Source organism: Mercenaria mercenaria, chromosome 11, assembly GCF_021730395.1.
Source record: "Mercenaria mercenaria strain notata chromosome 11, MADL_Memer_1, whole genome shotgun sequence".
Lineage (NCBI taxonomy): Eukaryota > Metazoa > Mollusca > Bivalvia > Venerida > Veneridae > Mercenaria > Mercenaria mercenaria.
Genome location: NC_069371.1, coordinates 66,223,015 through 66,242,002, shown reverse-complemented (window position 1 = coordinate 66,242,002; position 18,988 = coordinate 66,223,015). Strand labels below are relative to the sequence as shown.

At 34.6% G+C, this 18,988-nt stretch overlaps 1 long non-coding RNA gene across 1 annotated transcript; it reads right to left on the bottom strand.

Annotated features, from left to right (window-relative positions):
* Positions 1 to 7,290: 7,290 nt before the first annotated feature.
* Positions 7,291 to 12,927, bottom strand: LOC128546911 (uncharacterized). The gene is made up of 4 exons (XR_008366216.1): positions 12,874 to 12,927; positions 9,334 to 9,403; positions 8,127 to 8,170; positions 7,291 to 7,347 (listed from the first exon to the last, which is right to left on the bottom strand). It is a non-coding gene; the product is annotated as an uncharacterized LOC128546911 (long non-coding RNA).
* Positions 12,928 to 18,988: the final 6,061 nt, after the last annotated feature.

Sequence of the window (18,988 nt, the reverse complement as noted above, 5' to 3'; positions counted from 1 at the left end):
CAGCTTCATCTAGTCTAAAACTCCATCCCGTCCGATAAATTTGCATTCAACGCATTGTATTTTGAAACCATTTAACACAAAACTTCATTCCATCCATCTAAACATGGAACGATGCATTGAAAAACTTGTTGCGATGCACCGTACTATGAAATCATCCAACAAAACATGATACCATCCAGCTCAGTGTGAAGCCGTTTAACACAACATGAGTACGTGCAGTGTAAAATGAAATGATTTATTACAACTTGATGCCGTCTAATGCATATTGAAACCGCTTTGTGCAATTAAGAGCGTTGTATAATAACTTGGTGCCATGCAGTCCAATGTGAAGACGTTTAACGCAACATGAGTTCGTGCAGTGTAAAATGAAACGATTTTCAGATATTGTATTTGAGTCTAGTATACCTTTAGAGGTAGATGATAATATTTCTAAAACCAGCTGTCCCTTTAGGAAAATTTGAACCCAAATACATATGGCAAACTTTAAATTTACCAAAAAATTACCATTTGCAATATCGATTTTAATGTAAGCGGGTAATTATATTAATTAAAATTCCAAAATGCACAGCACCAATAAAAAACCTTATTTTTTGGAAAATCCCGCCGAGTGTGAGGACATAAGATAAAAAGAAGAGATATGATTGCAGTCTGATTAGTAAATAATATTATAAATATTTGCAACAGTTTGGCGTGTTGGTACCCTAACTAGTGTTCCTGGATTCTCTACTTCCATTCTCATTTAACATCTCCGCGTGGATCGGAGGTGGAGGACGAATGAGTTCAGACACCATGTCCTTTTTATCAAATATAATATTACACTAAAATAGTAAAAGTGAAAACTTCACAGGTCGCTCAACACAACAAAAACGAAAATGTTGCAGGCTCGGTTAGTTTGAGCCTGTTCATGGACGGTAGTGGAAATGCATGCTACCGTCCACGCCCTCTAGCCCCGGGTTGAGCAGAACTCAACATTTACACATGCTAAAAGTACAAAAAGTAATTTAGAGACATCCGCAGCTTTTTCTTGAGAAATACGATATATATATACATATATATATATATATATATATATATATATATATATATATATATATATTATTATTTTTTTTTTTTCATTTTTATTTTTTTTATTATTTTATAAATTCTGCATCAGTATTTAAAATGGTAAACGATATTACCAGATATGTGTTGAAATGTAATTTTGCTTGTTATTCCTATAGCTGATTCCCACTTTACCTGCTTCAACAAACCATATTTTAGGCGTACAGGTATGTCATGTAACCAATATACGTACTTACACTTTGTGAATGCGTTTTCTGTATATAATCAACAAGTGAGTGTCACTTCTTTGTAATTCATTCTATTGCTTGTTTGCTACACTTCTTCACTAAATTATAATCCCTATATGTCATTTAAGGTAGAACGCGACACTTTGCGACTTTTCGAGTAGCGTCTTGAAATTTGGCATATGTAAAGTTGACCATATTTCCAAAAAATGTGAAGTTTATTTAAAACCAATAGAGCCAACCAATTTTTGAAGACGAGACATCAAAGTTGACCACTAAAGCCCGTTTTTTTAAAATAACGTCGCCGCGTATCCTTGGCAACTGTTACGAGAACTGCAACGGCACCAACCAAAACATTTTCTTAAATTATACACTATTCGACGAGAATTTATTTTTCCTTCATGGTGATATAAAAATTCTTGTTTTACACCGACAAATATTTGAAAAATAGAAAGAAAATCGTGGTTTTTGACTAAAAAATGACGTTCAGTTTCGCAGCATTTTTCGGCTTTAAATCAGCATATTAAAATTCCCTGAATTAAATTGTTGACTTTTATTCAATAAACGGTGTTTAAAATGTATACCGAGTCCAAATGACAAACACCGACTTAGTTTTTTCGGTACATGTGATTTTATTTCCCCCATCCCATGCGTAAATTTTGTACCATAATTCGACGTCTGCAGATACGTTCGAGACATCATAATTCGGCCGTTTTGAAAATCGCTTTAAATATATTTTCTATTTAATAATGAATATTTTATCTTTTTTCTTAAAGTACCAGTTAACAAGTTTTTTCCCGTTATAATACACTGCTAAAATGAAGAATTTATACATATGCAATTGATAATTCGGAGATTTTACATTTGAAACAAAACATTAAAGCATCATTATTGTAAAATATTATAGATCAGTATTATACAACAGTTTCATATATTTTTCAGTTTGCTCTCCACGAGAGTAAAGCTTGATTGTTTCTTGTTTTTCTTGATATTATCCCTAATCCTCCATAAGCACGCACGAGAACGCATTCACGCACATCTCCAGGTCATACATTTGTACTATTTCGTTTCTTACTTCTCCAGCCTAGTAACATATGACAATAAGGTAAGTTTCCATGGGCTTGTCAGGTTAATTATCCGCTCCATGCAAATGTTCACATATTTTGACGGTGTTTTTTTTTTTACTAGTCAGAGTTAATTTTTTCATTATTTAGAAATTTTATAGTAAAGGGCACTATCTGAGATATGAGTTCCATGACCATCATGATATTAGAGGTTTCGCTTTGAATACTATCCCAAAGTTACATAAACGCATAAGCGTAGCTTTATAAAATTCTGATGAGTGAACTGCTAAATTGTTTAAAAATTGTTACATTCTGAACGTTGACATCTCAGACGCTTATTAAAATGAAATAAAAAAAATGAAATCATACACATTGTACTCGTTCAAATCCTAGTATCACGTACATACGAAACCAGGACTAGCAGGTTTGAGCCGCCGGTCCTACGTACAAAGTTACGATTCTTGAGTCGTCCATACAGATAATTGCAACATAGAATTATACATGTTTAACTGCATTCAACCGCTGTTGAGTTACAGCGAGTTTCAATCACAGACACTGTTTTCTGTCTTTCTTTCTTTTATCCCACCCGCTTAGCTCAGTTATATATGAATCGTTTGTTCGATCCCTGGGAAGGGCGTGAAAATTTGATATGGTAGAAGGTATCTGAAATCATTCGTCCTCCACCTCCGATTTTTTGTGGTGAAGATGGAAGTTACTTGTTGAGGAACACTGGTTAGGTTAACCGCCTATCGTAACAGAAAACAGTGCTAAACCTAAAACAAACAAACAATTTTCTTTCTTTTTATTTTATGGAATATTTAACATTTTTAGCAGTGTATTTACTCGTATTTGTTATGTTTGATAGGGGTGTAATGTTAGGAAAAATATTATATATGGAATATGTTTCTATTATGTGTCTATGAATACAAGGATAACCTTTCTTAAAACACATCCCTGGAGAGCTAAAACCTCTTTGTAAAGGATGGTGTATTTCTGTCTAGAGTTGTTAGATAAATTAAACTTTTCAGACCAACAGCCTCCGTACAACAAATATATTCTGTTTCCCGTGGCTGCACCTCATTTGGATCGGGGTGTCTAACTAGTCTCCAAACAATCGAAATATTTCTAAAACGTAATTTTTTTCAAGTTATATGGTATGCTAAAATGAATATTTCTCATTTTTTACATACGCTTTACTGACCTTTTCGCACTGTGCCGAGGTTGACTAGGTTCTGTATACACCAGTCTTATTTTTTGACACCGCTTCATTAAGAAGACACATTATATTAACTGATAAATATTTATAGCATATACATTGTATTACAAGTTCTTTATGTGACCATTTTTACGCATAGATAATACGTGACGGAAACAGAGGCACGTAAAGTAATTCTATACAGGTACTTGTTACTATAAAAATGGTTGAGATAATTCAAATAAAGGATTTTCGTTATATTCTGACGTTTTCTTTTTATTTTGTAAATGTTTACAATGTCGTGTGCATCAATCATGTATAATTATGAACTTGAGAGATAATTCAAGAAATCCTTTCAAAATTGTAAAGGACTCTTTTGATTAACTTCTTTCGAAATAGGTTAAAAATTGATCACAACACATACGAGAACCCGTTAAATTACGTATTTTTATCTGGGGTAGGGGTAGAGTAATGTAATTTAGCGTGATAACTTCGCTCACGGTAACAGAGTTTTAAAGGCTATTTTGATCTAAATATACTAAGAAAAATGAATAAGTAGAGTTTATCTTAAAAAGAAGATATACAGGCAAAAAATACTTTGGCGCTAAAATAAAGTTTTCATCATTATTTTAGTTTTTAGTCAAATTATATTTTAGACAAGATTAAAGCATTGTTTTATTCAAAACTTAACGTCATACTTGTCGCTCTGACGTAACTTTGACGTAAATATCGACTCTAAGGTTAAATTATCACCACAAATTATATACCATTTCAAATGCAGATACTTGTTGACTGAACAGAATGGTCTACGAAAACAGTCCGACGGACGTGAAATCACGGTTCATCAAAAATGGACATCTAAGATTTGCGGAGAAAAAAAGTTACAGAAAAATCAAAAATGTAAAATACGCATTATATGGGGAATATGCAAGATTTTAATTTAAACCAAATGTCGAAAAGGTACCCAATAACTTCTGAAATTAGGCGCATTCCACCTTAATTATATCAACTTTTGTCCACTTGACGCATCTGAAGATACCAAACGCTTCGGATTTTTGCGCCAGTATTACAGTACAACCTCAGCGGCCCTCTCTTAAGCAAAAACCTCTCTATAACAACTTCATCAAAATTTCCCAAAGCTGAAATATACTATCAAATTTACCTCTCTAGAACAACAACCTCTACATAACAGTCAATATTTGTATCTCCCAAAGGGTGTTGCTCTACAGAGGTTGCACTGTATATTGAAATGTACTAAGATTTTACTTATTTAATATGCCTTTCATCATTGTTTTATATATTAGCGTCTTGTCATGGATCAAAGTGTTTGTTCTTGTTTTGTATAAAGGTCTTTGAGGACCAGTAAATCACTAAATGGTGCAGATGATAAGCTAAACACAATGGCCGAATTATGATGTCTCGAAAGTATCTGCAGACGTCGAATTACAGTACAAAATTTACGCATGGGGATGGGGAAATAAGATCACATGTACCGAAAAAAATTAAATCGGTGACCCCCAATTTTATTTGTCATTTGGACTCGGTGTACATTTTAAACACCGTTTATTGAAAAAAAATCAAAAATTTAATTCAAGGATTTTTAATATGCTGATTTAAAGCCGAAAAATGCTGCGAAACTGAACGTCATTTTTTATTCGAAAATGACGATTTACTTTCCATTTTTCAAATATCTGTCGGTGTAACGGATAGCTCAGTGGTTTGCACACTGGCCTTCCAATCCTGAGGTCGGGGGTTCGATCCCCGGCAGCTACTCGGGAATTTTCAGAAACGCTTTTCAGTGTTTCCCACCTAACTAGAGGTGTACTGGTCCAGAACCCAGACAATCCTTGCGTGTATCAGTGCTATACACTCGGCACGTTAAAGAAGCAGGCTGTCTATTCGCAACGAGCTAGGCTAAGTTAGCCGGACAAGCCTGTATCTGATTTCTGATCTCTCTGTGGTCGGGGCTTTGTCTCACTCTGTCCTTCTGGTCAGATCGCTCTGTGTCTGTGCTAGTAGAGGATGAATTATGCGCCCAGTGTGGCTGCATTTGAACTATGTAAAGCGCCTTTGAACGTGAAATTGATCATGAAAAGGGCGCTATATAAATCTGGTATAATAATAATAATAATAATAAAACATTGATTTTTATATCACCATAAAGGGCTTTGGTGTTCAACTTTTACGTCTCGTGTAAAAAAAAAAAAATGCTTGGTTCTATTAGTATAAAATAAACTGCATCTTGTTTGAAATAAGGTCAACTTTACACAGTCACGCAAAAAGACGCTACTCGAAAGTTCGCAAAGTGTCGCGTTCTACCTTAATCGTTTCATTTCAGATTTCAGATGGCATGTCCACGAGTTGTTTACAAACACATCAACTTATGTATTCAATAACTTTTTTAACACGCTTCATCGCGCGCTGTTATAATATGTAACATATTGTCCAGTGTAGTCGTCACACGATGTACTGACGACTTTGTTCTTTAAATTAGCAAACTTGAGATGAAATAGGTAAAATGTGTGCTAACCTACTTTCGCTTTCGCCTATATCCATCATTTTGTCTTAACTAACCTTATGCTCCCGCTTAAAATTTCAACGTACCAAAAACAGGTTCGACCCCTGGCCAGGTTTAAATATAACTAACCTCATAATTAAGTATTTACTTGACAGATTTTATATATTTATTGTAACTATTATTTCTTATATTTATGTAGATAACAATTCTGATTCTTATCATGGAATATATATGAATTTTGAATCACTAATTCCTGTTAACAATTAGGATTATATACTCGTTTTTACACTCCGTTAAGTTAAAGTGGAAGTAGAAACGTCAATGTATTTCAATATTGAAGCCTGGATTTTATATCGCGGCCGTGACGTCATTTTAATGTGTGTCGTTGCGTTATTTTTTTAATTCACCAGTACGGTCAATTTTATTCAAACTAAGAAACAAATTCATAATAATCATATAATATTAATACGTGCAGATAAGGTAAGTTATAAAAATAGTGTTGCATGGAGAAATATGCACTCTTTCTTTAAAGTCACTCCTAAAGTCGTACAATATTTCCGAATAGAACTTGTGCATATTTATCGATCCAAAACTAATAATATACAATTATATAACTATTTGGCTTATCAGCAAGTTACATATAACGTAATTGTTTATACAGCACAAATGTTTTCAACAACTCTTAATATTTAAGTTCACTGAATATAGAACAGTGTGAAAAGATAAGTTTATCCCTCACTTAACTCTTATAGGAATCGCATAGAAATGTCTTAAGCCCATTTGGACTGTACTACTTTCATATTCGTCTTTATCTGGCAACAAAAAAGTTAATATCCAAGTTTTTTGAGAAACACTTTGTACGTGCGTGTATTGTGAGGTTATATGAATTCATACGAGCATATTCGCTTTGGTTTAATACGAAATTTTAAAATGTCTTTGTGATCCTTTAAGGCGATAAAAGGAATATAGATAAATAGAAAATTGCAGTTCGACTTAGTCTATATTACACCCGGTTAACTTGATTTTAAAGTCATTCCTTTCAGCAGTTGTTTGACATCAGGAAATAAAACTGAATTCATGCTTACCAAGAGATATTCCATCTATTTCTAATTCCTTACGGAATGTCTGGATAGCAGAAAAGTCAGTCAAAGGCTAAGATACATTCTGGTAAGTTTAATTTCCTGATACTGTAATTATTTAGCGAGTCTTTTCTACGAAAAATATCAAACTGTTACCTGTATCATCTTCCCCATCAGATCCGCCCGAGTTATATGGTTCCTTGTCCTAATGAAGAGAGTTTTTCGTTGAAATATCAGACAAGCATCAATTTATTTGAATAAAGAGAGAAATTATGTATTTTATCGTAAGGCATAATTCAGCTAGATAGTACTTTTTTATCATTTTACAACAGCTTAATTCTCATAAACAAAATTTGACAATATTTTGATATAACACATGACATTAATATAAGTCTTAGTATCGAACTTATACAACATTTTTGTAATATATCGGGTGTAATTTTATTATATTGACCTGTGACGAAATTTGTAAAGCACTTTCCTCCTAATTTAACAATATTTATGCTAAGCTTTGGAAAACAGTTTCTAGACAAGTAGTTTGCATTCCTATGGGAACAAATTATGCACCCCTTGTTGCAGTTTTGTATCCATTGTAATGAAAGAGAGTGTAATTTCAGCCGCTGGCAGACATTATACCGTATTTAACAATATATCACGCTATTTGGACAATATTCTAATTATGAATATTCCGTTTTTGCTAAACTTTTGGATACTACTTTCTACCCGAGAGTGGATATGATAGTGTACCACTGCTTCATTTCAGGTTTATATCTCTCTATTTAAGACAATACTATACAAACCAAAAATCAAGACAAGATTGGTGCTTTTGATTTTAGTGTTGTAAAATTAAATTTCCCAGGTTTGGATTGGTTTGTACTACAGGCGACATCTTTCCAGTAGTTCCCTTTACCAGAGCGGGTAGTCATGTTGACGATTTCAGTGAACGTAATCAATAAACAAAGTCATAGAGGTATAAACAATTACCTGTTTTGTGTCAAACTTCAATTCTGTTTTGCTTGTTGAAGATGCTGGAAAATCATAAATGTTATAATAAGTGTGGAATGTTATAAAGAATGAAATAAATAAGATCTTGCATTAAGACTTACAATTTTTAAATCTTTTGTATAGTTTATATGTAAATATCGTTCCTGTTTTATTATTTGTGGGACTCGCAGTTTCGCTTGTAGGTTTGAATTGAATGTAATTTGTTGTGTTAAGACGCCTTTGAAAATCCAGCTAAAATTAAAATTGTTCGAAATTTGTTTGTTGAACGTAACTATTAGTGTCTATAAAGTCGTGATCCTTTTGCTAAGTCCAAAGAGGTTCCAAACGTATTCTCTGATAGAATTACGTGATATTGAGATGAATGTTCAACAAATAACTATGATGAATACCAAAGAAGTTACCACATTTAGTAATAATGTTTTTGACAAATTTTTACCAAACTATCAACTGGATCCTATCGTTCTTAACAAAATAAACTAGACATTATAAAATCACTCTTTCATCAAACTGAGACCGATCTGTTTGACAGGACCTAGAGCCATTTAAGGTAGCAAGCCGATCAACAATCGACAATGCATAATTTAGTGTCTACGGTGGAATTAATGAAAGGTTTGCTACACCACTAGAAACTTGTGCGATAGCATTAGCGGGTGAAAACATTGGATTTCTTAGACAGTAAGGTGATTACAGGCTTTCGTGTCTGATTTTCCTGAATCATAGAATTCTGGAAAGAGTATTAAGGGGCATCTCGTGTTCAAAGTAAATTCCTTCAGACATTGTAGTGTACTAGAGGTTGGTTAAATGAGACAACTTTTTTAGATATTATAGTAAAACAATGGTCAGTAAATCGATCCAGTCAGTTATTTGACACTAGTCTGCATTCTATTAAATTTTACAATATATGTGTTGTCACAAACATGACTTACTTGAAAGGTAAGATGGAAGTTACACTATTTTAAGAAAGAACCTCCTATATGTCTAACTAATACTAAGATAGAGGAAATGCTTATTAGCGTGGTATTTTAGCGACTGAATTGATGCTAACCATAAGCTTAGTCAGATCCTTAAATGACTAAATGATTGAAAAGTAGTATCTTAACTTCAACTACTGTTTCAAATTCGTTTGTATAATTGTCCTAAAAGGGTTGATTAGTAAATCACGTCTACATATTATGCATAAACTTACCATATATCGGTATTTTGGACTTCATAATCGAGTCACCTTCTTCTTCAGATTCGCCTGCATGATGTAATTCCTAAATGTATGGATAATTGGTCTTAAATAGTATAGGCACATTGATTCTTTATGAATTGATTTAGTTCTGTTTCGGATAATCTTCAATAATACACAAAAACCCATTTCACGAATTATTTTCCTAAGGGTAAAGGGAAACAAGAGGGCCAAGATAGCCCTAGGTCGCTCACCTGAGAAACACACCATAACAGTGTAAACATGTTTGACCTAGTGATTTTATGGAAATAAATATTCTGACCAATTATTATTAAAATTGGAGTAGAAATCTTGAGTATGAACAAGTGTTTTCTTTGATTTGACCTAGTGACCTAGTTTTTGACCCCAGATGACTCATATTCGAACTTGACCAAGGCTATCATTCTTACCAAATTTCATGAAGATCAATTGAAAAATACAGCTTCTATCGCATACACAAGGCTTTTCTTTGATTTGACCTAGTGACTTAGTTTTGACCCCAGATGACCCTTATTCGAACTTGACCAAGGCTATCACTCTCACCAAATTTCATGAAGATCACTTGAAAAATACAGCCTCTATCGCATACACAAGGCTTTTCTTTGATTTGACCTAGTGACCTAGTTTTGACCCCAGATGACCGATATTCGAACTTGACCAAGGCTATCATTCTCACCAAATTTCTTGAAGATCAATTGAAAAATACAGCCTCTATCGGATACACAAGGGTTTTCTTTGATTTGACCAAGTGACCTAGTTTTTGATTCAAGACTACCCATATTCGAACTTGTCCTAGATTTTATCAAGGCAACCAATCTGACCAAATTTTATGAAAATCCAGTGTAAAATGCAGCCTCTATCGCATACACAAGGTTTTTCTTTTAATTAACCTAGTGACCTACTTTTTGACCCTAGATAACCCGTATTCCAATTCTATCTAGAATTCATCAAGGTAATTATTCTGACTTAATTTCATGATGATCAATTGAAAAAATACAGCCTCCATTGCATACATAAGGTTTTTCTTTGATTTGACCTAGTGACCTTCTTTTTGACCTCAGATGACCTATTTTCAAACTCGGCCTAGATTTTATCAAGGTTATCATTCTGACTTAATTTCATGAAGATCAATTGAAAAATACAGTCTCTATCGCATACACAATGTTTTTATTCGATTTGACCTAGTGACCTACTTTTTGACCCCAGATGACCAATATTCAAACTTGACCTAAATTGTATCAAGGCATTTATTCTGACTAAAATTCATGAAGATTAATTGAAAAATACACCCTCTATCACATACACAAAGTGTTTCTTTGATTTGCCCTAGTGACCTACGGTTTAACCTCAGATGACCCATTCTCAAACTCGGTCTAGACTTCATCAAGGTTATCATTCTGACTTAATTTCATGAAGATCAATTGAAAAAATCTCTATCGCATACACAAGGATTTCCTTTGATTTGACCTAGTGACGTACTTTATGACCCCAGATGACCTATATTCCAACTTGACCTAAATTGTATCAAGGCATTTATTCTGACTAAAATTCATGAAGATTAATTGAAAAATACACCCTCTAACACATACACAACGGTTTTCTTTGATTTGACCTAGTGACCTAGTTTTTGACCCACGATGACCCATTTTCAAACTCGGCCTAGATTTCATGAAGGTAATTATTCTGACCAAAATTCATGAAGACTAACTGAAAAATACAGCCTCTATCGCATACACATTGTTTTTCTATGATTTGACCTAGAGACCTAGTTTTTAACTCAAGATGACCTATTTTTGTACTCGGCCTAGATTTTATTAAGGTAATCATTCTGACTAAAATCCATGAAGACTAATTGAAAAATACAGCCTCTATCGCATACACAATGATTTTCTTTGATCTGCCCTAGTGACCTAGTTTTTGATTCCAGATGACCCACTTTCGAACTTGGCCTAGATTTCTTCAGGGTTATCATTCTGACCAAATTTCATAAAGATCAGTTGAAAATTACAGCCTCTATTGCATACACAAACTAAATGTTGACAGACGGACGACAGACAGACGCCGGACATCGAGCGATCACAAAAACTCACCTGAGCATTGCTCAGGTGAGCTAAAAAGAATAATCTTGTATGGTTTGTAAGTCAAAGGAGTATCAAACTATCGAGCAGACAGTGGTGTCACCTGCATATAGCTTAGCCTCATTTATAATGGAGCAGGAAAGATCATTCATATAGGCTAAAAAGAGAAAGAAACTGGTGACAGGACCTTATTGTCTCGTGCTACAATTTGATGGAATTGGTTCCTGAGAAATGACAGGATACATTGACACTCTAATAAGTACACTACCAGAGTGTCCAACTTGTAGCTATATATTTGTGTCAGAATTTGACAAAACTTCCATTCATGTCCAAAATACCTGAATACTTCTTACGAGGATGTAATAGACATTGTGCAGTGTACCAACGAATGCGTTGTTTGTTTGAAACAAAAAAGCTTTTATTTTTGGTCGTCAGTACAAACGTTATTGGTAACTAACAATATAAATACATCCAGCGCAAACTAGTTAGACATTTATATTTGATTTGACGTCTACTTTCATTTAAGAAATTAAAATTTAGTGTAACAAAGTGAATATTGCAAATTTTACAATCAAACACACTATATATTTTTTCTCTCGGAGCACACATTAAATTAAAGCTCCAAATGTAAGAAATATTATCATGCTGACACTGGTATCAATATCACAATGGTTAATTAAGAAAAAGGTAAGATCAGTACTTATGAATTTCACGAGTACTTATTTTACACCCGGTGACATTTCATTCGTTATGTGAACATGATATCAGAAAACTGATTTCCACCCTTTACGGAAATTTCATGTGTTACAGAGTAAAATCGAAAGTTACAGGTCTTCAGTCAGTGCATATGAACTATACACTACGTTCAATTATCATTAAACTTCTTCGATTTGTCATCTGAGTGAAGAATAGTGTTGCTACTGTTGCTGTATTACTGATCTGGACCATGTGAGATTTGTCCGTATAGTGACGCCTAGGTATTTAGCCGTTTCGATTGTTTTAGGAACGTTGCTCTAGGTGTATTTTAAATTATTGTATTTCTGTTTCGGACAATCCTCAAAAACACACGTAAACTCCTTTTACGAATTAGGATCATCTTGTACGGTTGGTAAGTAAATGGAGTATTGAACTGTTTTGAAGACAGTGATTTATCTACCTAAAGTTTGGATGGAGCCAGTGAGGTATTCATATAGGCTAGAAAGAGGCAACTACAAATGATAGGATCTTGTTGAAGCCCGGGGAGAACAGACAGATTATCTCTGGAGCAACTATTAACTACATTTAGTTGTAATTGGTTCCCGAAAGATGACTTGGTACATTGACATGCTATTGAGTACACTAATTGGGTATCGAACTTATACAGCAATTTATTTTTGTCTGATTTTGCAAAAGCACGAAGAAAATGTTTGATAAACGAGCCCTAGAGGTATTAAAATACCTGTTCTGTGTCCAACTTTAATTCTGTTACACTTTCTGAAGATCCTGGAAAACCTAAAAAATGTTATAAAAAGTGATTAGAGACTTTCGTCCTTGATATAGATTCTCGTCCTTGATTCTCCTGAATCGTACAATTATGGACAGTATTAAGTGACAATTCCCTCAAATAACGCAGTGTGCTACAAGCTGATTAAATGTGACAACTTTCTCAGATATTACAGGAAACCAATAGAAAACAAATCGTCTAAGTCAGTTATTTGACACTAGTGTATATTCTAGTAAATTCACACGTTGATCGTAACTTATGCATGTAATAATGCATAAAATTTATTTTTGTTTTGTAAAACAGGATACACTTCAATGTTGAATTATTGAGAATTCATACTGCATCGTAATTAACACCTATTTACTGATATTCTACAATATATGTGTTTAACCAATCAAATAAATAACATTCTTATCTCTCTCACAAATAATCAGATTTAAAATGATTATTGGCGCCATACTCTAACGACTGAATTGCTGCTGACCACGAGCTTTGTCAGATACCATATTGAGTAAATGATTAATAAAATACTATCCAATCTTTAAACTACTCTTTCTTATAAGTTTGTATAATTTTTCTGAAAGGACTAAAGAGCAAATCGGTAGGCTATTTTGACTTTTTTGGTTTTAAGATATTGTATAATCTTACCATATTTCAGACTTTTTAATTTCCTATTCAATTCGTCTTCGTCAGACTCATCAGATTCGCCCGTACTATTCAATTCCTAAATGTATGGATATTATGTTTTAATAGTGGACACAAATCGACCTCTATTTGGAAAGTAGAGGTATATTGTATTTCAGCGAAAAGGCTTATCTAAAATAAATGTATTATCTCTTAATTGGCTCGCTAGCGTTTGTTTTTTTGTTATTTGTTTGTTGATAGTTTTTCTAAATTCTTCTACAATTAACTTATGCTCGAGTTGAGTACCAGATAGTATTCACTTCTTCCATTTTATTAATTATCACAGCACTATTGTTTATGCATTGTAACAGCCGTATCATGTCTCCCCGTACATTCAATTACAGCTGCTATATTTCGATCTTTAAAGATTGTGCGGAAATCGGGGCAAGCCGAAATAAACTTGAACTTTAGTTGTTGTCTCAGTGTTGTTATATTTTCTGGTCCTTCGAGATCATTGATTTCAACTCATTTAGATTTGAAGATTGAATACTGCTTAAGCCGGTGCTAGGGGGCGTGAGCAGTGTTGCATTTTCCATTACTGCTCATGAACAGACTCAATCAAGCCGAGCCTGCAATTTTCACTGTTTGCCTTGTTCTCGGTGCTTCCAAGAGATCTACATTCCAGAGTTTATTTAAACTTAAAAGGTACAATACAATGAAAGAAACAATTAAAACAAATTAAGTAATTTCTGTTAATTAGTATTGATCACATGCTGTTTTTTTTTTCAATTTGATAATCATTTGCAAACTTTAATCCGATAAAAAAACACTGATGTACGTGGAATGCCGAGGTGTTAAAGTGAAATAATAATTCGCTGGAAGATTTAATGGCAATTAAATTATTTTGTACATCAGTAAACATCTAATGACGCATATGAAAAACAATTGTACAATTTTACATTTAAATACTTTAAACATCGTACATGTTTAAAGCAAATTAACAGTTAAAACCGGCAAAGTAGTTTTCAGTTTTTAGCTCACCTGAGCAATGCTCAGGTGAGTTTTTCTGATCGCTCGATGTCCGGCGTCCGTCGTCTGTCGTCTGTCTGTCGTCCGTCAACATTTAGCTTGTGTATGCGACAGAGGCTGTACTTTTCAACTGATCATCATGAATTTTGGTCAGAATGATTACCTTGATGAAATCTAGGCCGAGTTCGAAAATGGGTCATCTGGGATCAAAAACTAGGTCACTAGGTCAAATCAAGGAAAAACCTTGTGTATGTGATAGAGGCTGTATTTTTCAATTAATCTTCAAGAAATTTTGTCAGAATGATAACCTTGATGAAATCTAGGCCATATTCGAAAATGGGTCACCTGGGATTAAAAACTAGGTCACTAGGTCAAATCAAATAAAAACATTGTGTATGCGATAGAGGCTGCATTTTTCATTTTATCTTCATGAATTTTGGTCAGAATGATTACCTTAATGAAATCTAGGTCGAGTTCGAAAATGGGTCATCTGGGGTCAAAAACTAGGTCACTAGGTCAAATCAAGGAAAAACCTTGTGTATGCGATAGAGGCTGTATTTTTCAATTGATCTTCATGAAATTTTGTCAGAATGATGACCTTGATGAAATCTAGGCCAAGTTCGAAAATGGGTCACCCGGGGTCAAAAACTTGGTCACTAGGTCAAATCAAATAAAAACCTTGTGTATGCGATAGAGGCTGTATTTTTAGTTCACCTGAGCAGCAAATGCTCAGGTGAGTTTTTCTGATCACTCGATGTCCGGCGTCTGTCTGTCTGTCGTCTGTCTGTCCGTCAACATTTACCTTGTGTATGCGATAGAGGCTGTATTTTTCAACTGATCTTCATGAAATTTGGTCAGAATTATTACCTTGATGAAATCTAGGCCGAGTTCGAAAATGGGTCATCTGGAGTCAAAAGTAGGTCACTAGGTCAAATCAAAGTAAAACCTTGTGTATGCGATAGAGGCTGTATTTTTCAATTAATCTTCATGAATTTTGCTCAGAATGATTACCTTGATGAAATCTATGTCGAGTTCGAAAATGGGTCATCTGGGGTCAAAAAGTAGGTCACTAGGTTAAATCAAAGAAAAACCTTGTGTATGCGATAGAGGCTGATTTTTTAGCTCACCTGAGCAATGCTCAGGTGTGTTTTTCTGATCGCTCAATGTCCGGCGTCCGGAGTCTGTCGTCTGTCGTCTGTCTGTCAACAATTAGCTTGTGTATGCGATAGAGGCTGTATTTTTAAACTGATCTTCATGAAAATTGGTCAGAATGATTACATTGATGAAATCTAGGCGGAGTTTGAAATTGGGTCATCTGGGATCCAAAACTCGGTCACTAGGTCAAATCAAATAAAAACATTGTGTATGCGACAGAGGCTGTATTTTTCAATTAATCTTCATGAATTTTGGTCAGAATGATTACCTTGATGAAATCTAGGCCGAGTTTGAAAATGGGTCATCTGGGTTTAAAAACTATCTCACTAGGTCAGATCAATGAAAAACCTTGTGTATGCGATAGAGACTGTTTTTTTTAACTGATCTTTATGAAATTTGGTCAGAATGATTATCTTAATGAAATCTAGGACGAGTTTGAAAGTGGGTTATCTAGGGTCAAAAACTAGGTCACTAGGTGAAATCAAAGAAAAACCTTGTGTATGCGATAGAGGCTGTATTATTCAATTAATCTTCATGAGTTTTGGTCAGAATGATTACCTTGATAAAATCTAGGTCGAATTCGAAAATGGGTCATCTGGGGTCAAAAACTAGGTCACTAGGTGAAATCAAAGAAAAACCTTGTGTATGCGATAGAGGCTGTATTTTTCAATTACTCTTCATGAATTTTTGTCAGAATGATTACCTTGATAAAATTTAGGCCGAGTTCGAAAATGGGTCATCTGGGGTCAAAAACTAGGTCACTAGGTCAAATCAAATAAAAACCTTGTGTATGCGATAGAAGCTGTATGTTTCCATTAATCTTGATGAAGTCTGGTCAGAATGATTGCCTTGATGAAATCAAGGTCAAGTTCGAATATGAGTCCTCTGGGGTCAAAAAGTAGGTCACTAGATCAAATCAAAGGAAAAGCTTGTATATGCGATAGAGACTGTATTTTTCAATTGATCTTCCTGAAATTAAGTCCAAAATGATAACCTTAATGAAATCTAGGCCGAGTTTGAAAATGGATCATCTTGGGTCAAAAAGTAGGTCACTAGGTCAAATCAAAGAAAAACCTTGTGTATGCGATAGAGGCTGTATTTTTCAATTGATCTTCATGAAATTTGGTCAGAATGATAGTCTTGATGAAATCTAGGTCAAGTTCGAATATGGGTCTCGTGCTCTGGAGTCAAAAACTAGGTCACAGGTCGAATCAAAGAAAATACTTATTTATACTCAAGATTTTTGCTCCAATTTTAATGATAATTGGTCAGAATATTTATTTCCATGAAATCACTAGGTCAAACATGTTTACAACACTGTTATTGTGTGTTATGGTGTGTTTCTCAGGTGAGCGACCTAGGGCCATCTTGGCCCTCTTGTTTTGGAAAATACTTTATTTGTTTTGGTTAAACGTCGCACCAACACAATTATAGGTCATATGGCGTCTTTTCAGCTTTGATGGTGGAGGAGGATACTAGGTGCCCCTCCATGAATTATTTTATCACGAGCGGGCACATGGGTAGAACCACCAACCTCCCGTAAGCCAGATGGATGGCTTCCACACATGAAGAATTCAACGCCCCGAGTAATCGATGAGGGGGCAAGTGATTTAAAGTCAGCGACCTTAACCACTCGGCCACGGAGGACCCCCTTGTAAAATACGGTATGCAAGAACAATAATTTGCCATAATAAAATGCTGATATGCAAACGATATGCAAGAAAAATATCATCCATGTGTTTACGAATCGGATATAGAAACACCGGTATCCGTCCCTCGGCCAACTGCGCTCGGCAAACTTCGTACCGCCAAATGCGCAGGCTCCCTCGGGACGGATACTTATATCCGATTCGTAAACACATGACAAATGCTATTAATATTTCGTAGTAAATTTTATCGTCAACACTTTTATGTATCTCGATACGAAAACGTAATTTCGGACCAAAATAAATTCCGAGTTGCGTTGCACCAAATATATATTGTTTACCTACCTCTAGCATACTTTGGCATACATATCAATTCTATTGCTTAGAAAACATAGTTTCAGTCCGAAATTGCATTTCATTACCTTATTGTCACACAAATATTACTAAAATGTGTAAACTTCCTTCAGTTTAGTTCAGGACCTTCATTTAAAGGAATTAACTTGTCTCCATCGAACCTGCGACCACATGCTGAAGACATCAAAATAAGTTTCTTTTTTCTTATCAAATGTAAGTTTATCGTTTATTTTATTAAGGACTTGCTCGTTAATACATTATAATAATACACTTAATTATAATAAATGTATTTTTCTCAATTGAGAGTCAATTATACGTTGATTGATGTAAATATTACCAATTGTCGTGTTAATATTATATTTTGATATTAAAATGTATCGTTATTCAAAGTACGAGAGGTGCCCCATTTATATTTGAACACTATAGATATCGCTACTGTGGCTAAGATGCACGAGGTTTTCGAGTTACTTGCATTGCTTTATCTATGTTACTATACGGTAGATAATGTATATGTACCGTATGTCAGTATTGTCAAAATGGTACGACCTAAAATATCGGATAAAATTGAGGGTGCGGTGCTTGGTCTTTGAGGACTAACCACTCATATAGAAGTGTCCAGAAAACATTGAAATCAATGGGGCATAGCATATCATAGGGATTAATTTAGGAGCCAGTATAGCCATGATCAGAAAACGGCCAACAGCGGCCACACCTGACGTAGTTCGCAAGGTCGTTCGTATGATTTCGAAAGTGAATCCGCAGACCCATCGGGAGATTGCATCCAAGCTAGGTATATCTAAAGGAACTCTATATCGAATAATATCCAAAACGTTGGAGGCTTGACTAAAAAAAAAGGTGCAAGGTACAACAGTTGAACATGGTTCAGATTAAAAAGAGACGTGTCCGATCTTAGCGACTGTATCGCAAGCTACGTAATGGCAGACGGAACAATTATGTTACTTCTGATGAGGTCATGTTCTATTTAGGGGTTAGCTTTGGTCGAAGAAGTGTGTGTTACGTTAGAAAAGGTGAAGATCCGGGTGGCAAGTTGAAGCTCGTTAAGAGAGATTATTTTGCCTCTGGTTTTATGGCATGGGCAGGCGTGTCGTATAGAGGCAAAACGGAGATTTGAATCATCGACAAAGTGACAAAGGTCAATAGTATATATTATATCGACAAGATGTTGAAGCCATTTTGAAGGATGATGTACCTGGACTTTTTCCAGAGGTATCAAAAAATATGGTCTTCCATCAGGACAACGC